Raw genomic sequence first — 13,355 nt, forward strand, 5'->3', positions numbered from 1 at the left:
CTTTTCTCTTACTGCATCCAAGATTCAGACTCTGTCCAGCAGTTGTCCTAAGAAAACTCCTCAAACTCCAATTTCTTGTACCATGCTCGAAAAAATGAACCCTAGATATGGGGTTCAGGACATCCCTGTCGCCAGGGTGGTCTATGATCTTGAGGACAGCCCATGGAAGTCCATGGGCTGTGGTACTACCCCAGCTCTGTTCTCAAGCTCCAGTCCTGTTTACAAGATCCAATCCTGTCTTCAAGCTCCAGACTTGCTCTCAACTTCCAATCCTGCAGTCTATGTTCATGCTCCAAAGCTCATCAGCAGGTTCCACTGAAAAGACCCCTGGAAGCCCAGACCTTCTGTGGGGTCCATGGGAGACTTGAGGGGGAGGTACTGACATGGTGTGGTCGTGCCCCTGTTTCCAGACTCACTTCCTCCTCTGGTGATCAGATTCTGCGGCTTTTTCGGACTGCCTTTTCCCTGTTTCTCAAGCCATATTCCAGAGATTATTCTTGCCCTGATGTTCCAGCTTCCAAGCCAGAGAAAAGCTCTCTTTGGCATGATGCAAGTTTTCTAGCTAGCGTTAGCAGTAAATTTGAGAGACTGAGATCATATTCCATTTGCCCTAGCTTAGGAGTGAGGTTCATTCCTATTGTGGTATGAACAAAACCAACCCATTTGGAAAAATTGCCGATGTACAAACCAAGGAATTGTTGACTAGCCTCTTAAATACCTTGAAAAATTTGATACATGAACAAGAAAAAATCCTCTATGTTCATAAGGTCATCTATAAGAATTAGTGTATGATGAGATAGTAAATTTCCAGAGATGAAGGAGAAATGGGCATCATAGAAATATACATATAAGGCTACCAACATAGGCCTCCAACATCAACAGATCAAAACGCACAAAAAGTTTTTAAGTAGGAGTGCAAGCGTCCAGATTCTAGTTCCATCATTAAACTTGGACAGGCATTTCGATGAGCAGAAGGAATGATTGACAGTCCACTTGTAAGTACAGGAATGGAACCAACAAAATATGCAAAACAAGAGAAATAGTTTTTAAAGAACTAGTTCAGCAAACAAAGAAAAAGAAATGGCAAAGGCAATGTACATGGATCAAGCCAGGACACATGAATGGCTAAGGAGAGGAGAACTGAAACCTAAGGATGAGAGATTGACATAAAACAGTGGATAATGAATGATATTGTTCATAGTAAGCGCAGAAAAAGCAGTACAACCGACGTTTGTAGGTTCTGTAAGAAAGAGCTGGAAATGGTTACTCATCTCGTGGATGGCTGCAAAGTGCTGATGACGGAAAATTTTTATACAGAAAGACACAACAAAGTGGCATGTTTCATTCATTGGAAACTCTATAAGCATTACAACATCACTCTACCTGAAAAGCATTTTAATCACAACCCTAAGAGAACTATGGAAAATTAAGAGATTATAACCTGGGACATCCCAATCCTGACCAATAAAAAACTGAATGCACAAAAACCAGACATAGTGGTACAAGAGAAAAACATCACAATGGCATTAATCATAAAGGTATCGGTCCCAAGTGATTACTCTATGAATCATGTGGAAAGAAAGAAGGTCAAGTACCAATAAATGCAGTTTGAGAGCAAAAAAAATGTGGCAGACAAATACGGAAATATTTCCCATAGTTTTGGGTGCCATAGGCTTGATTAAAATCATTTTCAAGCAGAGGCTTAGCCACGGGTGGGCCTGGATGGGCCCAGGCGCACCCACATTTGTCCAAGACCCACTCAGAGGTGGTGCACCCCGACAAAACAGAATCTGGTCCAGAATTCTTCCCCCAATGCCACTGCATTGCTTGCGGCTTACCTTTTCATTACACCCAGCAGCAATTCACAGAGGCACTCCAGGGCCTTCTCTCTGCCATGTCCGGCCCTCTCTGATGCAACTTCCTGTTTATGGAGGGCTGGAAGTAGCAGAGGGAAGGCCCCGGATTAACTCTGTGAATTGCTGGCGGGCATCCTGAAAATGTAAGCTGCAAGCATAGCAGCGGTGGAAGGAGGAGGAGGCCGAAGCAGCAGCGATCCTGGACCTGCGGGAGGGAAGCCAACAAGGGATTTTGGATTGTGGGTGGCTGGACTTCTGGAAATGATGTGCTGGACTTGTTGTGGGAAAGAGAGGCTGCAGGGAAGGGAGAGGAAAGAAATGCAAGAGCAGGGGGATGAAAGAAGTGGGGATCAAATACTGAACACACAGCAGGGGGGGTATGGTCAGACAGGCAAGCAAGCCAGACTCTAGAAAAGGAGGGGGAGTGAGAGGGAGAGAAGTTGGATGTGGTGGGGTTGGAGAGGAGAAAAACACATTGGCATGGGGGAGGAAGAGAGTGGAGAAGCTGGACAGGGAAATATAAGGACACAGAGAAAGGGAAATGCCGAACACAGAGGAAGATAGACACAGAGATGGAAGAAGACGGACAGTGGGCATGGAGAGAGAAGAAATGTCAAATGGACTGGAGACCTTGGTGAGAGAGTTAAAAGAAGACAGAGAGAAGCAGAAACCAGAGCCTGGGACCAACATTTGAAAAATAAAATGACCAGACAACATAAGGTAGAAAAACCTTTATTTTTCTATTTTGTGATTAGTTGCCTAGTTTTACCCCCTCCCTGGTACGTGCTATCTTTGTTTTGCACAGTGTAGGAAGAAATGCATCCCTATTTATCTGGCGTTGTACTACATGCAAGGTCTGGCTTCTTGGGGTTTCAATTTAATTTATGGTCACTTCTTCTGTATTTGGCATTTGTGTTTTGTCTATGTGACCAAGGTGTTCTGTTAGCATGAATTTTCTATGTAGTATTTTGTAGTAATTTGGCTAGTTCAGTTTTTTCAATAGCTGTACTGATATTTTAGGGCCCCACTGAAAAATTTAGGGCCCTAAAATATCATTGGTAGGATCCTTGATTTGGATGTTAGTAATAGCATGGTATATTTGTTCTAGGTTCTGAGTAACTTTTTGTTTGATACATTTTTGTATTACTTTATAATATACCCGTTATTGAGAATACTAGAAACAACAATTTTTGTATGGTGAGTTTTATGGGGAAATGTTCTAGCTCTGGACTGCATCCACTGTTGGGAAAGGGCCAGGGGTTCTATAGATGCAGAATATTTGGGGGAAACACATATGTGTGTTCGGAGACCATGGCTCAGTGGGGGATGAAGAATGCAGCCTCATGTATTTCTCCTAGCCCTCAACGTGGCCTGCAGCCACTGAAGCCTGCACTGCTACCCCTCATTGAAATTATTGGGAGTGGGGTAGTGGTGGAGCATGAGTGCATCAGGTGGCAGAATTTTCTCTAGTGCCCACCCATCCAACCTGTTGGCCCACCCAAAAATTGCCTTCTGGCTACGCCACTGTTTTCAAGCAGACCTTTTACGAACACCAGAGGGAAGCTCTCTTAGGCATGATTCAATTTCTACGGTGAGCATACCCTAATTTAGGAGTGAGGTTCATTTCTGTCATGGCATGTGCAAAACTAACCATTTGGAGAAATTGCCCCAAGCCAAACCAAGGTGACACTTCTGTGGGGGCGCACTCAGTGGTGGCCCTACATTAGGCCACCTGAGGCAGGGGCCTCAGGCGGCACGCTTCCTGAAGCGGCACCTCCCCCTTCCTTTTTCCACCTCCTTCCCCAAGTTTACCTTCTTTGTCCATTTTCCAAAAAGCAGTGACAGAGATTCCTATACACTACCCTGCCGCCAGCACCAGCCTCTTCTCTTTACTGTGGCCCACCTCTCTGATGTAACTTCTGTTTCCTCAGAGGCAGGCTGCAGTAGAAAAAAGGCCGGTGCCGGTGGCTGGGCAGCGCATGGGACTCGCTGCCACCTTTTGGAAAATGGGAAAAGAAGGTAAACTCGGGGAAGGGGTTGGAGGAAGGAAGAGAGGAGATGCCAGACCATGGCCTGAGGAGGGAGGGAGGGGGGGGGGCAGTGGCGGCATCTCTGCCCTATCTCAGGCAGCACCTTGCCTTGGGTCACCCCTGGGAGCACTTCTTGAAGATCAGTGCACTGCTTCAATGCCATAATAATCAGGATACTAAAAGGGAACTTTATACAATCCAGGAACATAAGACTTTCAATGTTTAAATGATCATTTTGAAATCTACAACAAAGGACTTAACAAAGATTTGAATTTACTGCTTTGTCACCTTCTGATCCACAATCTACCTCTCCCTCCTCTGCAGCTCCTCCCCTACATTTTCATTGTAATCCTTTTATGATATATTCTAGTGTTGTTGTTTTATGTTTATATACATTGACCTTACCTGAAGCTTTTTAACTCCAGAAAGCCAGTCCAAAAATGTAAGTTAATAATAAAAAAAAAAGTATCACTTTCTCTTCTATTTTCTTTTCTGTTATTTATTAACACAGGAACCACGCTATTGAATTCCACAAGGACATTTCCGCATCTGTGCAGCTTAAGTTAAAGTTACATCCAGCGTCTGTTGCTACTGCCAAATTCTGCTCTGAAGCCGACTGTCCCTGGGGGGAGCAGTGTAAGCCTCCGGTCCATTCAAACTGGAAAGAAAGCAATCTCCGCAGTTAGGCCTGCCTGGGCACTATGCCAAGGCGATTTGCCCTGAGGGTGGGCTTCTCTGTCACTCACACTCTCATCTCTCCACTTGCAAGTTGCCTCTCAGCAGTAGCCCACATGCAGAGAGAGGAGGTGAAAGAGTCAAATCTGAACTTTGCAAGCTGTGGGCAGAGACAAAGTCCAGGCAAAAGGTAAAGGACGGCTGCAGCGGGATCCTCCAGGATTCAATTACACAATCTTTAAAAGTTCTTTTTTTTTTTTTAATTTGCCCAGTCGTTTAGATAAGGACATTTCACAGTGAAGAAGAGGAGTGTGGTAGCCGTGTTAGTCCACTCTTAAGGTTATCAATAGAAATCAAACAAAATAAAACATGGAAAAGAAAATAAGATGATACCTTTTTTATTGGACATAACTTAATACATTTCTTGATTAGCTTTCGAAGGTTGCCCTAATGCCCTTCTTCGTCAGATCAGAAATAAGCAAATGTGTTTTGAGTGAATGGCAATGACGGCTGCGCGGGGGAGTAGAAACAGAGAGTAATCAAATGGCTTCCTTACTTACAGTGGACTAGATAGGCTCACTTCCACTCCAGTCTATTAAACCACCTTGAAGATTCGCCACGGAAGAGGGGAATAGAGAACCGCAGCGCTGGGTTAGGTCATCGCTGCATACTGTAAATAGCGGTTCGTCCAAACAAAGAAGCGCTCCAGTCTTAAGGTAGTACTTAACAGATCCCGGGGAATCCCGCAGATCTGGCTTTTATACCGTCCGCGAAGGACAGCTACAGTGGGAGCAGGAGATTGGGACTCTCAGCCTTTGCTTCCAGGCAAGGAAGGGAATGAGATACTGAACATGAACAATTGTGTTTTTCTCTTCACTTTCTACTGACTCGTTATCCTGCAAACTGCCTGGTTGTACAGCCAAATCTCTTCGGACAGACATCTTTATTGGCATTCTGAAAACAAGCACTGCCTACTCGCCCAGCATCTGCAAATTAACTGACCTTTCAGAGAAAAAGATTTTAACCCCTTAATTACTAGCTTGCAACAACCCTTTCTTAACAAGTTTTAATAAGCATTTGGATAGTGTGACCAATTCTCTCTGACTAATGAATTTCCCTGGAGAGAAGAAGCCCTGCCCTAGGCATTTCCTCTACCGCTGTCATCTGCCTGCAAAGTGTGCTCAGACCAAAGTGTTGCCTGTAGAAAACCCCCCAACAAAGCAAGGATCAATAGTCCTAAACCTAACAACCCTGGCAACCTGCTTTCTGCAACTGCAGGTTGTTGCTGTATCAGAGTTAAAAATAAAAACACTAAATGGCAGCTGATGCACAGAACCATGATTCTGTATACAACTAAAGGTTAAGGCACATACTTTAGAACCACTATTCATGTTTTAGACATGCATAAACTGGCATTTAGACACTTATATGGCATAAATATCTGAATTCTGATTTTACAAAGTTAGACTATACATGTGTAAAACTGAAAAACAAATTCAACAAAAGCCCAGCACCTCACCATTCACCATTAGTACAGCGGGTATTGAATCATTTGACCTCAGCAGTGACTATTCACACTGGGACACAGCCCAATGATTTACTGATATCGTCATAGGTGTTTTAACTTTCTCATGGAAATTTTATTATTTTATCTTACAAGCCTTTAATTAAATATTCAAATATAAAATAAATGCTACTTAGCTTATACCATTGAAGGCCTCACTAACATGGCCCATGTTTTAGGACACCTGCATCAGGTTATGGCCCTAAAAATATACATATATATATTACAATCTTAATAAAATCATAAAGTAAAATAATCATCAATAAACCCTCCTGCTCAATCCTTCTTACTTCACTAAACCCCCTCCCCCCTTTACAAAGCCACGCTAGCAACTGTCGGTGCCGTAACGCAGACATAGCCCTTTCAACCTGGCCCTCACATTCTCCTTCTGCAGTTGACACACAGGGTTATCCTCCAATTTTCAGGCCACATCTTCATCCTGTAATTGGGCCATAGCTTCCTTAACATAAGTAATAGCTGTCTGAATAGTGGCTCAGTCCTTCTTACCTCACTTAGCTTTTTCTTACTTACAAAGTTTCAGAATGGTGCCTGCAATCTAAACGCTGACATATCATTATAACCCAATGATTGACAACATTCTCAGCCTGTCAACGTGCAAGTTATATAAGAGACCACCAATCTATTTCTACATTTAACCCTCCAGGGTATTTTTTATTTAATACATAAATCCAACCCTGTTCCTTCATATTCAACAATTTATCCACATCACCTCCCTCCTGAAACATGGGCCATGTTGGTGAGGATCCTTCAACTATATAAGCTAAGTGAGGGAGTGCTTTTCACTATAGCACCCACTCCCTCACAGGCACTAACCAGGTGTTCTCTTGACAGCAGTCTGGTGCACTGATGTTCCATACTGTTCAGCTCTGCAGGAATGGTGAACTGGATCAGCCCAAGGTGCTCATATGTTGAACTAGACAGCACAGTGGTTTCTGATTTGCTTTCACAGGTCTGCCCTATATTTTGGCACACAAGAAAATTCTCTTGGCACCAGAATTGCATGAGCATTTATGTGTGCATGTTCTAGAATTCTATTCTGTGCATGCAATTCTGCATTACTGTTATTTAAGCACAGAACAGCATTCCAGCACATGTGTAGATATATGTTCTGTCACAGAACGCCTAGCCTGGGGCTGCCCTGCTGCCACTTAGAGGGTCTATCCCCAGCACAGCTCAGGTCCACCAGCATCTGCCATTTGTGCTCTACACTAGCACCCTCCTCCTAGTGACAGTAAAAAGCAAGAGAAAAAGGAAACCGCTATGGTTCTCCAAGCAAGTGGCTGAGAAAATAAAGGCTAAAGAGTTCGCATTCCAGAAATACAAAAAAACTCAAGACGAGAAACACGGGGAGGAATACCGGAGGAAACTGAAAGAAGCCAAGAGAGAGGTACGTCTGGCGAAAGCGCAAGCGGAAGAACAAATGGCTAGAAAGGTAAGGAGGGGTGACAAAAATTTCTTCAGGTATATTAGTGAAAGGAGAATGACTAAAAAGGGAATTGTGAGACTAAAAGATACTGCAAACCGCTATGTAGATAATGATGAAGAAAAGGCAAATTTGCTAAATAGATACTTTTGTTCTGTTTTTACTGAAGAAAATCCAGGAGAAGGACCACGATGGACTGGCAAAAGTTCATTTGAGAATGGAGTGGATATAGCACCGTTCACGGAAGAGAGTGTGTATCAACAACTAGAAAAACTAAAGGTGGACAAAGCCATGGGACCGGATGGGATCCACCCCAGGATATTGAGGGAGCTCAGAGAGGTTCTGGCGGGTCTTCTTAAAGATTTGTTTAATAAATCCTTAGAAATGGGAGAGGTTCCGAGGGATTGGAGAACGGCGGAGGTGGTCCCTCTTCACAAAAGTGGTGATAGGGAAGAAGCTGGAAACTACAGGCTTCTACTTTGATTATTGGAAAAGTAATGGAAGCAATGCTGAAGGAAAGGATAGTGAATTTCCTGGAAGAAAATGAGTTTCAAGATCCGAGACAACATGGTTTTATCAAAGGGAAATCGTGCCAAACGAATCTCATTGAATTCTTTGATTGGGTGACCGTAGAATTGAACCGTGGACGTGCTATAGACGTAATCTACTTAGATTTCAGCAAGGCTTTTGACACGGTTCCCCACAGGAGGCTCTTAAATAAACTGGATGGGCTGAAGATAGGACCCAAAGTGGTGAACTGGATTAGGAACTGGTTGACGGACAGGCGCCAGAGGGTGGTGGTGAATGGAGTTCGCTCGGAGGAGGGAAAGGTGAGTAGTGGAGTGCCTCAGGGATCAGTGCTGGGGCCGATTCTGTTCAATATATTTGTGAGTGACATTGCCGAAGGGTTAGAAGGTAAAGTTTGCCTATTTGCGGATGATACTAAGATTTGTAACACAGTGGACACCCCGGAGGGAGTGGAAAACATGAAAAAGAATCTGAAAAAGCTAGAAGAATGGTCTAAGGTTTGGCAATTAAAATTCAATGCGAAGAAATGCAAAGTGATGCATTTAGGGAGTAGAAATCCAAGAAAGGCGTATGTGTTAGGCGGTGAGAGTCTGCTAGGTACGGATGGGGAGAGGCATCTTGGGGTGATAGTATCTGAGGATCTGAAGGCGATGAAACAGTGTGACAAGGCGGTGGCCGTAGCTAGAAGGTTACTAGGCTGTATAGAGAGAGGTGTGATCAGCAGAAGAAAAGAGGTGTTGATGCCCCTGTACAAGTCGTTGGTGAGGCCCCACCTGGAGTATTGTGTTCAGTTTTGGAGGCCGTATCTTGCTAAGGATGTAAAAAGAATTGAAGCGGTGCAAAGAAAAGCTACGAGGATGGTATGGGATTTGCGTTACAAGACGTATGAGGAGAGACTTGCGGACCTGAACATGTATACCCTGAAGGAAAGGAGGAACAGGGGTGATATGATACAGACGTTCAAATATTTGAAAGGTATTAATCCGCAAACGAACCTTTTCCGGAGATGGGAAGGCGGTAGAACGAGAGGGCATGAAATGAGATTGAAGGGGGGCAGACTCAAGAAGAATGTCAGGAAGTATTTTTTCACGGAGAGGGTGGAGGATGCTTGGAGAACTCTTTTATTAAAAGAAACGCAAAACAATACTTCAACAAAAGTATGTACAAGCAATAAAAAAACCCCACATATCTCCTAGACCCTAAACACCTATACAAAGCCAACTAAACCCCCCCCCTTAAAAACCCCCACCCTATACCAAACCTCCCCTATGGAGGTTTCAAATGAACATGTTTCCACCATACATTTGCCTTCTGTAACCCTTCCGTCACCCGTTCCCATTTAGCCACCTCCTGAACTCCCCTAATTATGTCCCAACTAACCTGTTCAGCCGACCTGTAGTCCTGGTGCAGGGACACCCCGCACCGAGCCATCCAAAGGTAAAACCTGAGTATTACCGAAATGATAAACTCCGTCACCGGATCCAAACCCCCACTTCGCTGCTGCCGCCCATAGACCCAATCAGCATATGAGTACGACCGGAAGCTAAAATTTGCAAAAGCGATGCCACTCTATCCCCCACGGTCCTTGAAAAGGGGCAATCCCGCAAAAAATGGTCCATTGTTTCTTCCGTACCCACACATTCCCCCCTTGGACAATCCCAATCCTGCATAGTCCTATAGTTGAGATTTCCTCTCACATACAATTTCCCATGAAAGGACAGCCAAGCAATGTCCCTGTACTTAGGCGGAATCCGCCTCGATGTAACCAATAGCAAGCCGTGCCGCAGCACCGACCCAGGTGCATCTCGGAGTGTCAGGGGTGCTGAAAAGGCCTGGGCCCGCACCCTTTCCACCCATACCTCCCTGCCTTAATTTCCTCCACCGTGATCCCCCAGACTCTTACCAACCGAACCAACATCCAATAGTACCCTACCTGCATGGGTGCCCCCTTCTTTAAAGCCGCCACCCTTCCCCCCATCCGCCATGGAATCCAAAATCTTTCCCACCATAACAAGACACTTTGAGCCCACCCTGGCGGGTCCCTACCCACTGCCCGTCCCAAATTAAACTGGAGGAACAGGGAACTGAAAAATAACACTGGGTTCACCATTCCCACCCAGCCATCCTTCTGGGGTAAGTATGTAATGTTCCGTTTAACCGGGTTCAGCCGATTCCCCCACAGTAGTTGGAAAAAGACACTATACAGGGTAGTATAACAGTGTGCTGGCACCAAACAAATATAACTGAGAAACAGGAACATGGGCACCAGGTGCCTCTTAATCAGCTGAACCCGGTCAGACATTGTCATCCTCCAGCCTTTCCATCTGTCAACCTTGACTGTAGCTGCCTGGATGCACCGCTGCCAGCTAAAAGATGCATAATCTCCTTGATCAAAATAAACCCCTAACACTCTCATTCTGGCAATTGCGGCCGGAAACCCCCCTCCCAAAGCAAATGCCAGCCCTGGTGGACCCACCCATAAACTCTGACTTTTCTGGAAATTAATCAGTGACCCCGAGGCCCGTGAGTAACTGGAAATCAACTCCTGCAACTTCTCCCCCTCCCTTGGATCCACCACCCACACTGTGATGTCATCTGCGTAAGCTACCACCCTCAAATGACACCCTGTACTCACCTCCACCCCCCGAAATCCCTCCCTCCCTCCCTGCTCTAAACGCCTAACAAAGGGATCTATTGCGAAGGTGTATAACAGAGGACTTAGGGGACACCCTTGCTGAACCCCTGCTGTGACCCCAAAACTCTTCCCTTTCCAACCATTTACCAGAGGAAAACAACTGGCCCCGGTGTAAAGTAACTGTAACTGTGCCACTCAATCCCTTGGAAATCCATAATGCTCTAACAACCTCCAAAGAAAAAACCACTGTACCCTATCAAAAGCTTTATCTTGGTCTAAAGCCACCACCAACCTCCCGTTCCCCTCCCCCCGGCTGTGCTCTAGACCCTCCCTAACCCATGCAGCCGCCTCCAAGACCCCCCTCCCCTTAACCCCACACTGCTGTGAAACTGCCACCACTTTCTGGACCACTGACTTCATCCTTTTTAAGAGCATGTGTGCAAAAATTTTCCTGTCCCCATTCAACAAGGCGATAGGACGCCAGTTCAACAGGGACCCAGGATCTTTCCCTTTACTAAGCAAAACTAATGCTGCCTCTGTCAGAGATTGGGGCAGAATCCCCTGCTGTCATGCGGCTTCCCAGACCTGCAACAGAATTGGAGCCAGATAGACCTTAACGTTTGGTAATATTCAGCCGTCAGGCCATCCGGCCCTGGAGCCGTTCTTTTCCGTAAGGCCCCGATGGCCTCCTCCACTTCCCCCAGTGTCCAGGGACGCGACAGGGCCTGGAGATGGGGCCCTCCCTTTCCCACCCCTGGTGTCCCATCGATATAGTGTCCCATCACTTCCTTATCCAAGTGTCCTCCCGAAAAAAAACGTGCAAAATGTTCTCCTACTACCTTCAAAATCCCCTCCTTCGAAACCTGCACTACCCCCCTTGTGTCCCTTAACCCTCCCACTACCCTCCGCTCCCTCCGCTCCTTACAGCAGACAAACGGATCAGGACTAATCAATTTTCCGAAATCACGTTCATAAAGCAAGGAGGCAAATCTATCGTATTGGACCTTCTCTAACTGCGCTTGCAGTTCCAGGATATCCTCCCGCCTACCCCCTGTGGAGTGTAAATAATCCCTGCGTTTCTTAAGTGCCGTTCCTAACCTCGTCCTTTCCTGTCCTTCCCTTCTTGCCTGTTGGGTAAAAAATCTCCTCGTGCGCTTTTTGACTACCTCCCACCATTCTCCAATAGAGGGAAAAATACCCTGGATGGAGAGCTGATCCTCCAAGAAGGCCCGATACTCCTCCTGCATTCTCATATCTGCTACCCATTTAAGGTTGAGCCGCCATAAACCCCTTCCTGGCCTATGCCCCGCCCAACCTCCTACCTCAATTAACACCAGCTTATGGTCCGAGAAGTTTACGTCCACTAATCTGGGGCCCTGCCCGCATGCCCCTTCCCGAACCAAAAATCTATCTATCCTACTCTTACACTGACCCCGTGAAAATGTGAAACCCTGTACCTCAGGGGAATGTTCTATGTGCACATCAACCAGCCCTGCCCCTTTCATTATCCCGGCCAAATGTACCCCATCATACCTCACCTGCGCTGTCCTCCCCCCACTATCCTGCCTCCTTAAAATAGTATTAAAATCCCCCCCCCCCCCAAACCACCTGACGTGCTGTATAGAGATAAGGTTTAACTTTCCCAAACAACGAGGAACGTTCCTTCTTACTTTGAGGCCCATAAATATTAATAATCCGCAACGCCACCCCATGCCACAACACATCTACCACCAAACACCTCCCTATACCTAACTCTATCACTTTTTGAATATCTACATTATGTGTTTTAAATAAGATCCCTACCCCCCCCCCCCCCCATACCTTTCTCCTGCCAAACCCCAAACCGAAGGTCCCCATCTCCAGGCCCGTTGTGCCCGCCTAATCGCTTCTAGCGTTTGTAGCCGTGTTTCCTGAAGCAGAATACAGTCTGCCTGTATCTTAGAGAGGCCATCAAAGGCCAAACATTGCGCCCTCTGGGAAGCCACACTCGCCACATTCAATGTGGCAAACAAAAATACAATTCCTGCCATTACCATCATTGAGTAGAAGGTATCCTCTGCTCACCTCCTTCCTGCATATCTGCCCTCTGCAGCAACCCACTACCAACGCCCTGCACCCCTTCTGCAGAATCCCTTCCTTCCTCCGCCCAATCCCGAACACCAAGTTTAAAACCCTTATCCTTCCCTTCCCCCTCCCCCCCCCTCCTTTCTTCCTCCCCTTCTTCTTCTTAGAGTCATCCAGACCACCATCTCCCCTCTCACAAAAGAAGGCCCCCACCCCCCTCCCCTACTTGCTCCCTAATTCTGAGCTGCTCCTCTGCCCTCCCACCCCCTTACCTCATTCCCATCACCCCTTTTACCCTGTTCCTGTCTAGATCTGATCCTATCAGACCGCCTCTTAATCCCTTCTCCTTCTCCTGTCCCCCTCTTTTCCACTCCCTCTACTTCCAACCCCCCCCCCCTCCTCCTTTGTTCCCAACCCCTACCATCCGGACCTTCCCCCCCTTCTTCTTACACCTACCACCCTCCCCCTGTTCCACCTCAAATTTCCTCTTCCCTTCATCCCCCCCACAGGACTCCCTCTCCATCCCCTCCCCCACCTTCCTCGATCTCCTCCTCCCTAC

The 13,355-nt window shown here is 46.2% G+C and overlaps 1 protein-coding gene across 4 annotated transcripts in view; it reads right to left on the minus strand.

Moving 5' to 3' along the window:
- LOC115471913 (dimethylaniline monooxygenase [N-oxide-forming] 5-like) overlaps positions 1 to 13,355 on the minus strand; it is a 77,509-nt gene that overhangs the window by 47,094 nt on the left and 17,060 nt on the right. Inside the window, exon 1 of one of the 4 annotated variants that reach the window (XM_030205851.1) lies at positions 5,122 to 5,484. The exons of 2 other annotated variants lie outside the window; for them this stretch is intronic. The gene's annotated coding sequence lies outside the window, so the exon portion shown is untranslated. Of the gene's footprint in view, positions 1 to 4,291; positions 4,664 to 5,121; positions 5,485 to 13,355 lie in introns of those variants that run through there. One more of the 4 variants, XM_030205850.1, reaches the window with a different exon arrangement.

Source organism: Microcaecilia unicolor, chromosome 6, assembly GCF_901765095.1.
Source record: "Microcaecilia unicolor chromosome 6, aMicUni1.1, whole genome shotgun sequence".
NCBI lineage: Eukaryota > Metazoa > Chordata > Amphibia > Gymnophiona > Siphonopidae > Microcaecilia > Microcaecilia unicolor.